At 39.5% G+C, this 14,421-nt stretch overlaps 1 pseudogene; it reads right to left on the bottom strand.

Annotated features, from left to right (window-relative positions):
• Positions 1-647: 647 nt before the first annotated feature.
• Positions 648-1,735, bottom strand: LOC146455223 (uncharacterized; annotated as a pseudogene).
• Positions 1,736-14,421: the final 12,686 nt, after the last annotated feature.

Raw genomic sequence — 14,421 nt, forward strand, 5'->3', positions numbered from 1 at the left:
AATATTAAAATGTGAGCCAGTTGTGCATAGGGTCTATGTTACATGTTATCCAAATTAAAGAGCTGTTTGAGTTCGGGAGTATAATTTTGCAAGGGTTAGATTCCATTGTTAAGGTAATCTTGAAAAACATGTTTGTATAATACTGAGGCAAATATATTGTATTTTTTGTGTTTGTACTTGTAAAATCTTTAATTCCCACCACCAGAATTCAACATCCCTTTCCTTTTCATCTCTTTATGCATTGGTGAGAAAATGGTACAATATCAAGAGAATTAAGCTTGGGTGCTGATAATATCCTACCTAATTCCATCTCTTTGATTGGAGTATTAGGGGAAATACCATGCTGCTAATAAACTTCCAGTTTATTGCTAGGTAGAAGTTAAGTAACTTAATTTATCTCACAATAACACAATCTAAAAAATTCACTGTAAGATGAAAACAGGTCTCTTCACTCTCTTGATGCCTTTGAGGGTCACTTAACAACCTAAAGCTACTGAAATGCGACAGATTGGTTGGCAACCTCACAGCACTGAATTGAAGACAAATGTGTTGTATAATAAAATCGAGTAATATTTGGTAACTGTCATGAAACTTCGAAATATCACATTTGTTTTTTCTTACTTCAAATTGGTATTAGGTATACATCTTCATGCTAAATAATTTTGAACAGTTGGTGGATCAAGTTGAAAGACCTTTGAAGTTGCGTTGCCATAAAGGCAGGTGAGAATGTTCCTGAAAAGTGCAGCAACAATGTATTGTTTACCAATAGCACTTAAACATAACTTTAAGTTTTGTTTAAAATCACTAAACTTAAAGTAATTTGAGACATCACCGAATAACCATTCCACAGATACTCTAACAGAGCTCATAGCTTCATTGAATGCCTGCATATCCGTGCTGTCAGAATGGGGACCTCTCCCAAACGGTAAGGGGCCATTAAATGAGGGCGTAGCGGGTAAGCTGGATCCCCATACAGACACATCACTTCTCCTCTTGGACTGTAAGCGTCTCTCTCAAGAGTGTTCAACAGACCAGAGTCTTTCAACATTCCCGCGTCATGGCGCCGGCCCTCCACAGGGCCATAAAGATTGGCTATAAGACCATTAGATATTGCCACCGCTTGAAATTTAAGCGCATGTACGCGCTTGTGCCCATTGTAGACTACACGTTGTTTTTCACCTGGTCGACATATCGGTCTGACTGTCCCGTCAATAAATCCAAAACAATAATTGGTAAGTGGACTTCCTTTTCTACTTATGGCATATGCGTATTCTTGAAGGTTAGCACTGGAGAGGAATGGCTGGTTCCAAGAGGTTAAGCGAAAACCGTGTGTAATATAAACCCAGTCAAGTACCGTGTTTGCAATCATACACAATTCGGGCACTGGGCGAGCAAAAGTGGACATTAAATCAAAGAAGCGGCATGGGTAGGCTAATCTCTTAAGAAGCAAACAAAGTCCCTCCATTCCATCACAAACAGTTCCTTGAGGACACTTAAAAGTTGCTGGAAAACCCAATGCATTCAGCAAAATTGGTAGATCATCCTTGGCCACCCTGAAGCTGGCTTCACACTCGCTTGAATCGAAGTCATCTAAACAAAATGAATCGAACTCCCAGTATGGACAAGATGGATTACTTGACAGGTAACAATCGTACAATATCAAAAATTCTTCATCATCGAGATAACCATCTGCATAAGCGATAACAAGAGCGTTTCTAAGTTCTTCGAACGACATTTTTTTCATCCGTAGTCTAAAATCGCGTAGTCGCAATCTTAATGTCAAAATACACTTCGATTTTCGCGCCCTTTCAGGGTACTCGCGCCAGTCCACGATTTGTGTGGCCTGGCGCGTCCTACCGTAGCCAGTAGTCCGTAGTCGCCCTATCTTAAAGTCCTTATTCACTGAGGCGAGCACGCTACACCATAAACTAAAAGAGTATAAATATCAATGTAAAATGTGGAATTGTTTGTGGACAGTTAAGGCTGGTTTCCATATGATCGCGGAGCGCAGATTGCGGATCGCAGATCGCAATGAGGTCTGTGATCGTCTGCGATCATATGGAAACATACTTCTGCGATCGTCTGCCTTCCTGCGATCACGATCGCAGACGATCGCAGGAGATAGAACCATGTTCTATCTCCTGCGATCGTCTGCGATAGTCTGCGATCTGATCATCCGCGATCAATTGCGATTGTGCGATCATATGGAAACCCAAGTTTTGCGATCCGCGATCGAAACGCATCCCATAATATTTCGAGTTCTCTCCCACGATTCAACGCTCGTGTGTTCGATTGTAGGAACGGTCTACGTTATGAATGTGTTTATTATCGCAGCCGCAAATATTTTAACAACAAGAAAAAAAAGGCCAGCTATTGGGACAAAATCGGGCAAAAGATTCATTTATCGGCCGAGAAAGCGGAGGCCAAATTTCTCCAACATAAGAACTGCATACGGTCGTTACCGAATCCAAAACCGATGTTTTCGACGGTTTTGGAGCTGGCGACGACTCGCTTAATCAAGACAAACAGAAGAAGTAAATTTGCTTGCAGCAAAATTTCCGCTCTTCCACGTTCGCGATGTTGTTTGCTTTTCAGCCTACACGCGAGTGTGTATTTGACGTTTTCGCTGACCAAACCGTATGCCTGCGGTCGGCTCTGCGATCGTTGCGATTATATGGAAACAGGCTTTTTTTGCGATTGTCCGCGATTTTTTGCGATCTGCGATCTGCAATCTACGATCGTCTGTGATCATATGGAAACCAGCCTCTAGAGGTGTATGGATGGCCGATCGTCCGCAATAAATTCTTTGTAAAATCTTTTCGTTAGTTTCTCGAAAACTATATAACAGATCAGGCTCAAATTTTCCCACAGTACTAAGTTTGCGATTCTTTTCCTTTCATTATTATTATTTTTTTTAATTTATTGAGTGCATTTATTTGTAGCTTGTTTTGTCATTTATGTATGCAAACGAGGCTGAACTTGTGAACAAACATCCTCCGTTAAGGTGGCTGGTACCAAGTTTTAGCTTTTTGACAGTTTATAACTTTGAAAGAATAGGACAAAAAAATAATCAAAACCAAGGCCATTATAACACTTTTGTAGGGTTAAATTCTATAATTTATAGTTGACCAAAATTAAGTGTTATTTCAGCACTGGCGGTTTCCATGGTAACGTTTTCAAAGGATTATTCAGACCTACTTTTTGGCTTGTGGCACTGATCATTAAGAAAATTAACCCGGTGACCCCCCCCCCCCCCCTTTTTTTTTTTTAGTAATAGCTTTTGGCATTTGAAAAGGAAAATGCACAATGATATTTAAAAAATTCTACGGAACGGATTTTTCTGTAAATTGGGATAAAAGACAATTTCTACGCAGTGAAAATTTCCTTCCGTAGAATTTTTTAATTTTTTTTTCTGATTTTTCCTCTCAATAATAATATCATATTGAAACAATAAAAAGAGGGGGTCACCGGGCATGTTTTTATGTAAAAGCCTTCGTGAGTTTAGTAATTCCCACGCACGTCTTCGCGCTTTCAAAATCTGGATTCTATAAGATCAATAGTTGCTCATGGTCTGTTCTGACTACCGCTGACTGTTGCGTGTGCTCTTGCGGGCTGCTACTCTTTGGTCAGTTGAGTCAGTTGATCTGCTGTTTTCAATTGTTTACTGCTTAGAAGATTACTTAGTGGCCGTTACAGCCTCCTGGACTCACCTTGAAGGATTTTCTCACAACGTCTGTCTAGATTAGCCGTGTGTTTTTTTTTTTTTTTCAAATAGCATCAAGCGAAAGTTTGTAATGGACCAAACTGCTTGCAGAACCCGTGTCAGTCGGTATTTCAGAATGTTGAGATCGCAAGACGTCTAAATTGTACAATGCTGAGCTTCTTTATTTGACATTTTCTCGGGAATTTGTCCTTATTTTTGCAAATGTTTTCGCCGAAGTGTACAACGATGGCGGCCAACATTCTCTTCGTCCGCGTGACTCGCGGTGTCCTCGCTAATGAAGTTGTCGGTAGATTAGGCAGGATGGCGAGCAGTATCAGTTACAAATGTTGTGTAAAGTTTGTAAAGGTCGTCAGAAGAGTGGCTGTTGAGCACAAAAGAAACAAATTATAGAATGTGGCTAAGACGATCAAGCGAGATAATTTGTGGTAGTATGTCGGTTCTCCATTTTATAAACATTTTGCGAGTCCTTGAAGCTTCGTCACGATCGATCGCAGTTTTGCCTTTTAAACTTAACATTGAACACCAGAAACAATTTGTCTTGAACATAAGGAATTAACATAGGTCGTACTAGTAGATAAAGTCTCGGATATACGCGAAATTCATTTAAAACAGGACAAAGTAACCTAGCAGGAAAGAAGCCGCGCGCCGCCATATTTGTTTTGATTTTTAGTCCCTCTTTCTCGCGTGTCTTTCGCGCGTGACGCACGATAGTCAGACCTGCTCCCCGCGCGAGGAAACTGGTACCAGCCTCCTTAACTATATCACAGGACCAACTAGCGAACTATACAAACAACCAACTGCTAGTGTCCCAATATTTACTACATTACATTAGTTAGCACGAACGAAACTCCTACTTTGATGTGTTTATGATGATATTACGACGTCATTTTAGAAAGAACATAGAAAAAAAAATCTCTTTACTTCAGTGACGAGACCTAAATAAATACAAAGTAGACAATATAGCAAAGAAGGAGACGTTACCGTGATATTTCGGGAAGGTTTATGGAGAGCGATGGTCTTCGATAGCGAAAACGTGAAAACATTTCTCACTAAAGAAAAATAAAAACCTAACCTAGGTTGGAAATTACAACACAAGAGAAGAAAATGGTAGCTAGTTTCGCAGACTACAGGAAAAAAGTACGTTTCTCACAATGGGACTGCGCGCCAAAAAATGTTCATTTACGGGATCTGATAATTCTGTCCACATGAGGACTCTCTCAGCCAGTACCACAACTTTTTTGCCCATATATCAGATAATATATTTAAAACAAATTAATTACGTGCTTAGAATAAATCTACTCCTCGAGTGTGTGGATTTTTCAGGAAGTGGTCAGCTCAATTTTCCAAGTAGTGCGCTTTTCTTTCAATGGGTGTGTAGATACTACATTCCGGTACTGCCGATCGAGGGAAATGATTCTACAGAAGCTTTGGCAATGCTTCGAAAAAATGCTGAATTATAACACGTGCCTAGGCTGAGATACCAAATTTCCACAAAATGGGCTGAAATTCTTTCCGGAATCTCTCCAAAAAAGCTGTAAAATTCTGTCTAAAATTTCCAAAATTCCCGTAAATATATAACAAAAGTTTAATGAAGATAATTTATTAGCAAGAAAGAATGACTAATAACCATAAACAACAACAACTGAAGACACAGTTTATAACCAAAGCTGTCGAGATATTGATGAGCAGATTGTTCTGAGTAAGAAACCGCTGATTGCAGTGAAGACACTACTGTTAGGGTGAGTCCTCAAGTTGGTCAGTGGAAACGAAAAGTGTGTAAAATTTCAAATCGAGCAAAAATTAACGCGATAATAACAAAAGGTGCCAAATTTAACGGAGACGTTATTTCAGTGAAGCCGAAAAGATCTCCACTAATTTAAGAAAGCTTTGAAATACCAATGGCCAATGTTGTTGACTAATATTAAACGATTAAAGTCTGGAAATTTAAAAAGAGGGAACAGGGGAAGTCTCGTTTTCTGTGCACGGATAAAGATTATGGACTCATATAATAGAATCAAACCAGTCTTGACCGAAATCCATGAGGCAGATGTTGAGATTTCCTCCTCTGAGAGCGACATGGACCATAAATATTGTAGAAAATTTAGCCAAATTAATTTGTGAAAGATTCACTAAAATAAAGTACAAGGAAAAGGAAAGCTATTATTCTCTAGGTGTCAATACTGATGTCTGAATTGGATCCAGAATGTGCGATTAAGAGCGGCTTGCTGTAAATATCAACTATACCCATGCAAGATAGAAAAATTCGATTTTCTCAAACTTTGCCATATTAAAGGGCTTTGCTAACTTGTTACAAAAAATGAACTTTGAAGTTGTTTGGATTTGTATTTTCTTGTCGAGACGAGGTTTAGTAATTTCCTCTCACAGCGCCCGAAATCGGTCCTGAAATGGTCCTGAAATTACACTTATATCGAAGGTTCGCAAACCAAAACGGAAACCGTACCAGAAAAAGATGATGCATGCGATTTAGAGCTGTTAGGTCTTTATGAATTTCGATCCTAAATTTCTTATGGAATTTCTAAAATTATGCCTCGCGGAAGTATTGCGTGACGTTCAATTTTGGCAAGATTCGTGGGCAAAAAAATCGATCTGGTACATGGATTTACCTATCAAAACTATTAGTACCGCCAAAAGTATCATTTTATCTTAGCTTTTACCGAAAATGTAGCTTGGGTAAATGAAACGGCAAATTGTGAGAGCGTGTTGAGAACAAGACACTCACGCTAATTGATTGGCATGTAGACCCGCCATGTCGCGAGTATTATCGCAGTTAATTTACATAAAAAAGTTCAACTCTGTGTTAAATGTACGTAAAAAGTCTTTTGTGTCCCTCAAATATCCGAGCGATACATTACATCCCACATGTAAGCCAATGCTAGTGCGAAACGACCATTTTTGTTACCAATTGTAAGTATAGCGGTTTCATAATTTGATTTGTTTACACAATGCCACAACCACATATCAGGTTATATAAACTGACAAACATTTCTCGAAAACTTGTGTAATACAACTATTATTCCAACTTAAAGTATCATTTGTCTTAGCTTTTATCGAGAAACTAGCCTGGATAAATGAAATGACAAATTCTGCGAGCGTCTGCATTCTTCAAACCAAAGTGTTCAAGCTAGTTAGTTTTGACCTTCCACGCCGCGAGCACTTCCCACTATCGCAAAGAGCTATCCAAAAACTGTTAGATGGTGCATTAAATGATGTGTGATGCCAGTTTTTGTCTGTGTAAATCAATATCAAGGTCAAATGACCATTTTCGTAGTTTTATCTAATGCTTATTTTAAATTGCGAACCCTAGGAATGCACGCAACATAATATCAGTTGATAAATCATTATCGACAAACAACTTGAGGAAAACTTATGATAAATACAGGAAACTCAATATCTTGAAGTACTTCTTACCTCAGTCGAGGTTATCTGTATAAGATAACGCAACACTTTACCAGATTTAGTCGATGCGTATAGGGAACATTCATTCAAATTCAAACCTGTTGCCTAGTTACACTATAACAGCGAGGCACAGGTTTCCCACGTATTTGTTACGCACTTTGCCCGATGTTATACTGCTGCCTTTCCCTCATACAGTCGAACCTCCCCTTGCAACCACCCCTCGTAAGCGACCACCTCTCTTGAGCCAAAATTCCAAAATATCCCCAGTCAAATCACTATAGTTGGAACCTCTCGTAAGCGACCACCTCTTGTAAGCGACTGCGACCATTTTTAGAAATTTGTTTTTTTTACCACCCGTAAGCGACCACTTGTCACATACGCAACAAAAGTCCTCATATCTATCCCCTGTCAGAAGTTGGACAATTTACCTCTGCAACATTATCACATGTACATTCTTGGGTAGTTCAGGGAACATGAATGTCACAATTGGAGGTGTCCTGAAATAAACTTGTCCCATTCGCCGTATTGGGTAACTTATCGCAGGCGAACCATCACCTTGGATACTGAAATTATACTGGCAATATAATTTTCTGAAAGTTGAAAAACGTTATTGTGGTCTGACCTCTCGTAAGCGACCACCACCCGTCAGAGACCACCTGCTCTTGACTTTTTGGATGGTCGCTTACAGGAGGTTTGCCTCCAGTAATATCAAATACCAACAGGAAAGGATTCTCAAGTAACTTGAATCCCACAGTTATACGTCCGAAGGATCGCAAACAACAATTACTCCTGTAGCACGCGCTACACAATTAGCTACATCGGGCTGACTTTGGCGTCATTGTAACTGTTTCGCTAAGTAGCATCCTTTTTATTTTATTTTATTTTTTTCTGAGACATTGAAAACGATAAAATGGTGACGGACTGGGATAGGGTAATACCGCGTTCTCTGCTTAAGTGCGAACACCATGAACTCAGAGCAGCAGAGTTCTTTTTGTTAGAACGCCGTCCAACCCCAAACAGATCACGGTGCCTCGAAAAAATAGTCAGTTCAAGATGAGTTTTGTCGATATCAAACACTCCTGTAAGATAATAATAAAATAATAAATCTACCGCACTGAACGTTCCAGGCTAAAATTGGAAAATAGGGCGAAGTAATGACTCATATCAACTTTGCAAGCAAGTAATAATCTCTAGCCTTTTAGAGAAGAACTTTGTTGTACAGTGAACTTTGGTGTAGTGGAAGATTTGCTTCTGCATGAAAACTGCAAACGTTTCATCCATCACTCAGCTGTTCCACAACACTACGATCCATAGCCTAATCACGAGGACGCCCAGCCTGCCTTTAGGTACCAGGTCCCCGGAGGCTGTCTTCGAATCTCAGTACTAACAGATATCTTCAATTACCCCCTCCTCCTCCTCCTCGAAGATTTTATTAAACAAATCGGTTGAAACTTATGGATTTAAGCCACATATTCGTCCAAAGACGTGAAATGAAGATTGAAACGCGAAAAAAAGAAAGAAAGAAAGAAAGGAAGAAAGAAAGAAACAAAAAATGAAACAAAATAACAACGACAGAAACGTCAGCAGGGGTTGGGTTGGGAGAGCAGTAGGCTGGTGGGTACTCATTTATCTAACCTACAGAGTTTGCCAGAACCAATGTGACTGTTTAACAATTATTCGCCTCAGGCTCAGTAAATATTGGTGAATATTCGTCGAGGGGAATATTCACCAATATTTACTGAGCCTGAGGCGAATATTTGTTTTAGTATAATTGCTCAGGTGATTATCAGAGAAAAACAAGAACCGTCTGGAAAATGTCAATTTTGCATGTTTGTTTGAACAGAGACGCGAAGTCTGTCGATCACATGCTCAATCAAAATCACATGCGCAATCGATAAACTGCACACGGCCTCAAGCAGATTGTCAGTATTCTTTAACTGCCGCTTCATTGAGACGAAGCGCTGACTTCTGTAAATAAATGCTGGGTTTCTCCGACCCGTTTACCAAAATAGATGGAGATGAACCAGGCTGTTTGGTGTTAAACTTGAGCCGGCATCACAAGTGTTAGCGATGGCATTTTATTGCACAATTTCCTGTTGACATGATGGCTTCGCCAGTTACGTTAACGGACGTTTATAAATTGCCCTCGGAGATAAGCTGCTTCAGGTAGGAATTAAGTCATTTATTGGCTTCACTAAACAAGTACACGGTTGTCGCAGATCAAATTTTTTTGTTGTGAGGCGGTGACTTTAGATGGTGGTCGAGAGCCGCTCGAACCGACAACAAACTAGTTTTCAAATTATAAAAACGGTTTTCTTTTCTCGTCACTGAAACGTAAAACTTAGAGAGACATTTATTCATCTTGTTTACTTCCATGCTTTCAAATTCTGTCTTAAATTCGTTTTGTTTGTGAAATCATTCTGTTAAATAAAGAAAATCTTGCTCGAATTTAACTTAATTTGTTGTCTTCATTTTAAGTCATCGACATCGATAACATGCAATTTACCAGGGGTTTTTTTTATTACAATTTGCAAAATTTTCATATCTTGCCTTCGAAAAGTGTCACCTCGGACTTAGCTACATCTTAAAGGGGAAGTATCACGCAAATTTGCTGTCATTTCAAAACCCAAAAAATGTTTTTCTGCTAGCAGAAACAACGAAATAATTGTCAAGTTTGTTATAAATTATCACCCCAGCGCAATAAAACTGTTGATTAGTGCCTCTAGCCAGACACAGAGTAGGCCGGTATGGATTGAAACTTAAAAAAAAAATGGGGTAATGTTTATCAAGTTCTCGCATTTTTGTTTCCAAAATGCGCTAGAACAGATCACGAGTTGTTCCTTTCAAGAATTGAGTTGATTTCTTTCCTCTCATCATTCTAGAATTACTTGGCAGCTGATTGAAGGTCTTATTTCATCATTTTTGACAAAATATATAAAAAACCCATGATACTTCCCCTTTAATAGTGCCTTTTGGAATTGCATTTTCTGTCATCCTATTTACTTCTTCCTCAAAAACATCACCAAATCGCTGAGCGGCCATTTTGAAAGTTAGTGCTCCCGCTATAATCACCTCGCGCGAGGTAATTATAGCAGGATATGACGCAATCCTCGGCCAATCAGATCAAAAGAATCTCTACAATCACCTGAGTAATTATACTAATTATAGATATATTTTTCAATCTAGAACTCCAAGGTTAGGGAAGTTCAAAATGTCGTTAGGGTCAGGGTTTGTTTCTGCCACCCCCCCCCCCCCCCTCCCCCAACACCCTCCCTGACCCTGCGCTACCCCAAACTTTTCAGGTCACGAATAATAGATCCTCTATTGGCATGCAATCGTCCGTGTCAGACGTGGTTAATGCGTGACATCCGGAAAGTACTGGCAGATATACTTGACAAGGCATTTCAATCGTGGGAAAGTTTAATAAAACCCTTTCCCATCCACAAGAAAATTCAGACAAGATGGCCATGATAGCCAGGCAGGCTCCAGCTAGAGCTCGAGCAAGGAAACGTCTTCTGTAAGAGCGAAAAAGCCCTGCTGCAACCCAAAAAAGCCCTGCCTCATCAGTGCTGGATTGCCAACCGGAGACCATAATGCCCTGAAGAGTGGAAGACTGGTATACTTGCTCACACTCATACGTCTCGTCTTGAAAGGTTCGCTATATATATTTTAAGTGTAGGAGGAGAGATGTTGTCTGTACATCTGGCCAGGCAACTACAAAATATCAAGAGACTCATAGTCTCTTGAAAATATATATGACCATTGTTTCTTACCTACTCGAGCGAGTATGTGTTTCGCTTCACAAAGTTGAAAGACTATTGGAACTGCATCCACAAACGCCTCCGACAAGCTTGGCATATCCACACGAAGCCATCGGTAGTAATTTATTACAATACACCGGGAGCCATGATCAGGGATGGATCCCTGATTATGGCTCCTGGATACACTAATCCAGTAAGAGGCGCGACTCGACAGCTAGACAGTTTAAATTTTGATATCTTAGCGTGTTTCACTAAGCAACTGACCGTGAGCACTAGGACAATACCAGGAGGCAGGATTGCGTAATTCTATTAGAAATGAACAGTAAGATTGGTACAAGTGATGACCTTGACTGGTACAATACCTGGCCTGTGAGTGTCAGCATAACATGAGTAACACTTCGCAGTGAGCGATCGTCTTACAAAATTGCGTTTATTTAACATTCTTAGTTTAAAAAGAAAACTATAGGGCAGAAAGACTCAAGTATAAAATAATTTGGAAACCAACACAACAAAGACGCACGATAGTAATGCTTAACGGCTAAGCGGTATTGGGCATGATGTGTTCAAAAGGTAATCCGAATGACGTGTAACCACAGGGGGCGCACACAAGCCGATTGTTATTATATAGTAAATGCACTAGATTTACCGTTTGCTTTACCTATAGCGATATATCGCTAACTATGTATATAAAGAAATGATAAATAAACGTTGAATTACCTTATCTGTGGTTTATAGTCGTCCTTTTACCTCAAAAGCGGGTTTTGGAGCGATTTTGAAGGAGTTTGAGTTCGCCGTTGACTGTTCTACATATAAGAAGGACAAGGGAGGAATCCTTGTTTTGAAAGGGTTCCAGCGCCGGAGCGATTTTTTCCCCAAAAAAAGCATTGCTCCGCTTTCAAACTTCACGGCATAAAGGTCAAAAGATTCACGATTCTTCTCGTACCTTCCAATCGAAAATTCATCCAAACGGCCCAGGGCTAGTCCTCGAAGAAAATCAAAATCCCACAATATTCGAGCGACTGGAATGCGTAGCAAGATCCATACGTGCCAGCCACAAACCGTCCCGCTGATTGCCCCTTTCTGATTGGACGACGTTAGAAAATCACCTATTCAAAATAAGATTGCTTGTCGGATCTGGCAACAAAAATGGTCGTTTTTCCCTGGTAATGACTTATATATGGGAGATGATATATCGCTCGGAGATTTGAGGGACACAAAAGACTTTTTAGTACGTACATTTAACACAGAGTCGAACTTTTTTATGTAAATTAACCGTGATAATACTTGCAACATGGCGGGTAAACATGCCAATCAATTAGCGTGAGTGTCTTGTTTTCAACACGTTCTCACAATTTGCCGTTTCATTTACCCAAGCTACATTTTTGGTAAAAGTTAAGATAAAATGATACTTTTGGCGCTAGTAATAGTTTTGATAGGTAAATCCATGTACCAGCTCCAAATGGCATGCATCATCTTTTTCTGGCACGGTTTCTGTTTTGGTTTGCGAACCTTCGATAAAAGTGTAATTTTAGCACCGATTTCGGGCGCTGTGAGAGAAAATTACTAAAACCTCGTCTCGACAAGAAAATACAAATCCAAACAACTTCAAAGTTCAATTTTTGTAACAAGTTAACAAAGCCCTTTAATATGGCAAAGTTTGAGAAAATCGAATTTTTCTATCTTGCATGGGTATAGTTGATATTTAAAGCAAGCCGCTCTTAATCGCACATTCTGGATCCAATTCAGACATCAGTATTGACACCTAGAGAATAATAGCTTTCCTTTTCCTTGTACTTTATTTTAGTGAATCTTTCACAAATTAATTTGGCTATCTTGCATGGGTATAGTTGATATTTACAGCAAGCCGCTCTTAAAATGATGCAAATTAAGGTCGCGGAAATGAACGGTTCACAAAATTAACGCGACTTGATTAACGCTAATTGTATATAGTGGAGTGATAATATCCTATACTAAGGCATTATTATAGGAACTATATACAAGCGCTTTTGTTAAAATTGCTTATTCTCATGTTACCTTATATTAGGAAATTAACGCTTGTGTTGATTAAGGTATTTGAAATTAACGCGACTAAAATTAACGAGAACTGACGGAAAAAATTACTTCCCAATAAAGGGAATTAAAGCAAAGAGGGTGTAAAATTTAAAATTGAGAGAAATTAACGCCATTCTAACACAAGGTACAAAATTTACAGTGAAGCCTAAAAGGTCCCCACTAATTCAAAGAAGCTTTGAAATCTCGTATTTTGTCGGGAACCTTTCTCTAGGATGAATCTAAACAGCACAGAAGCAATTAATGACACTTCTTCGAAAGCCAGGCCAGTGTTTATTTGTCTGAAAGCATCAGATCTAGCCTTGGACGATTCACATCAAGTCAATATGCCTTTGGGTTTGGCTGTAGTTGGATTGCTTTCTTCACTCATCATCATACTGTTAAACTCAATAGCTTTAATTGCTTTCAAGCACAGGAAAGAACTGCAAAAGAACTCGTACATTCTGTTGTCTAGCCTGGCCGTTGCGGATCTGGTAATAGGTGCTACTTTCATTCTGACATGGGTCATTATTGACTTACGTGTTACTGTGCAACTTTCAGTTGAGCGTGCCTGTACGTTATTAGTAATCAGTACCAACCTGATGGCATGTTTGCTGTTCTCCTCTCTTTACCACCTAACGGCGATTGCTTGGGAGAGGTATGTGGCCATCCGAAAATGCGTGGAGTATAAAATTATTGTGACAAAAGGCCGCCTTAAACGTCTCGCAATGGTAGTTTGGTTGGCAGCGATTATCACAACATTCCCTGTCCTTATAATGGAACTGATGGGTATAGACAGCAAAGTGCTAAAAACTTGGATTATTGTTGGAAATATTTGCGGAGCAACAACCTTCTTACTCATTGTGTATTTCTATATCATGGTTTGCCTTGGGATACGCAAACCAAAAACCAGCGATTTCAGTCAAGTTACAGCTCTTGTAAACGCCAAAATCCAATCCAAAGTTACCAAGACCACTGCTTTAATAACTGCTGCTCTTTTCTTCACTATCATTGTAGCTGGTGTTCTCGTCAGTTTGAGAATAATTCTCCCAGCCTTTCGAACAAATTTTCTTTTGCAAATTGTGGGAACACTCTTTCAGTTAAACTCTGTAATGAATCCTTTAGTGTACTTTTACAGAGACCGCCTCTTTAGGAAAGCAGTGCTTGAGCTGCTGAAAATTAAGAAACCTCCACCAATTCAAGTCAGAGATAATGCCCAACAATTTCATCGACGACAGGATATGTTTAGGTCGATAGGTAATATTCAGCAAGAAATGAAACTCCATGAAATTCCTTCCCGATCGCGACCGACAAGATTGGCATCTTTCGATTTACATGAGCGTGGTAGAGATGAAATGATCTTGAAAAGAGCGAAATCAGTTTGAGCATTCGTTAATTACAGCAACGATTTAGATGGCGTGAAAATGACAAAACCCTCTACCGTCAAAGTGATAGCTGCACAAGTCCATG

This window comes from Pavona decussata, unplaced genomic scaffold (genome assembly GCF_977016875.1).
Source record: "Pavona decussata unplaced genomic scaffold, jaPavDecu1.1 SCAFFOLD_281, whole genome shotgun sequence".
NCBI classification, from domain to species: domain Eukaryota; kingdom Metazoa; phylum Cnidaria; class Anthozoa; order Scleractinia; family Agariciidae; genus Pavona; species Pavona decussata.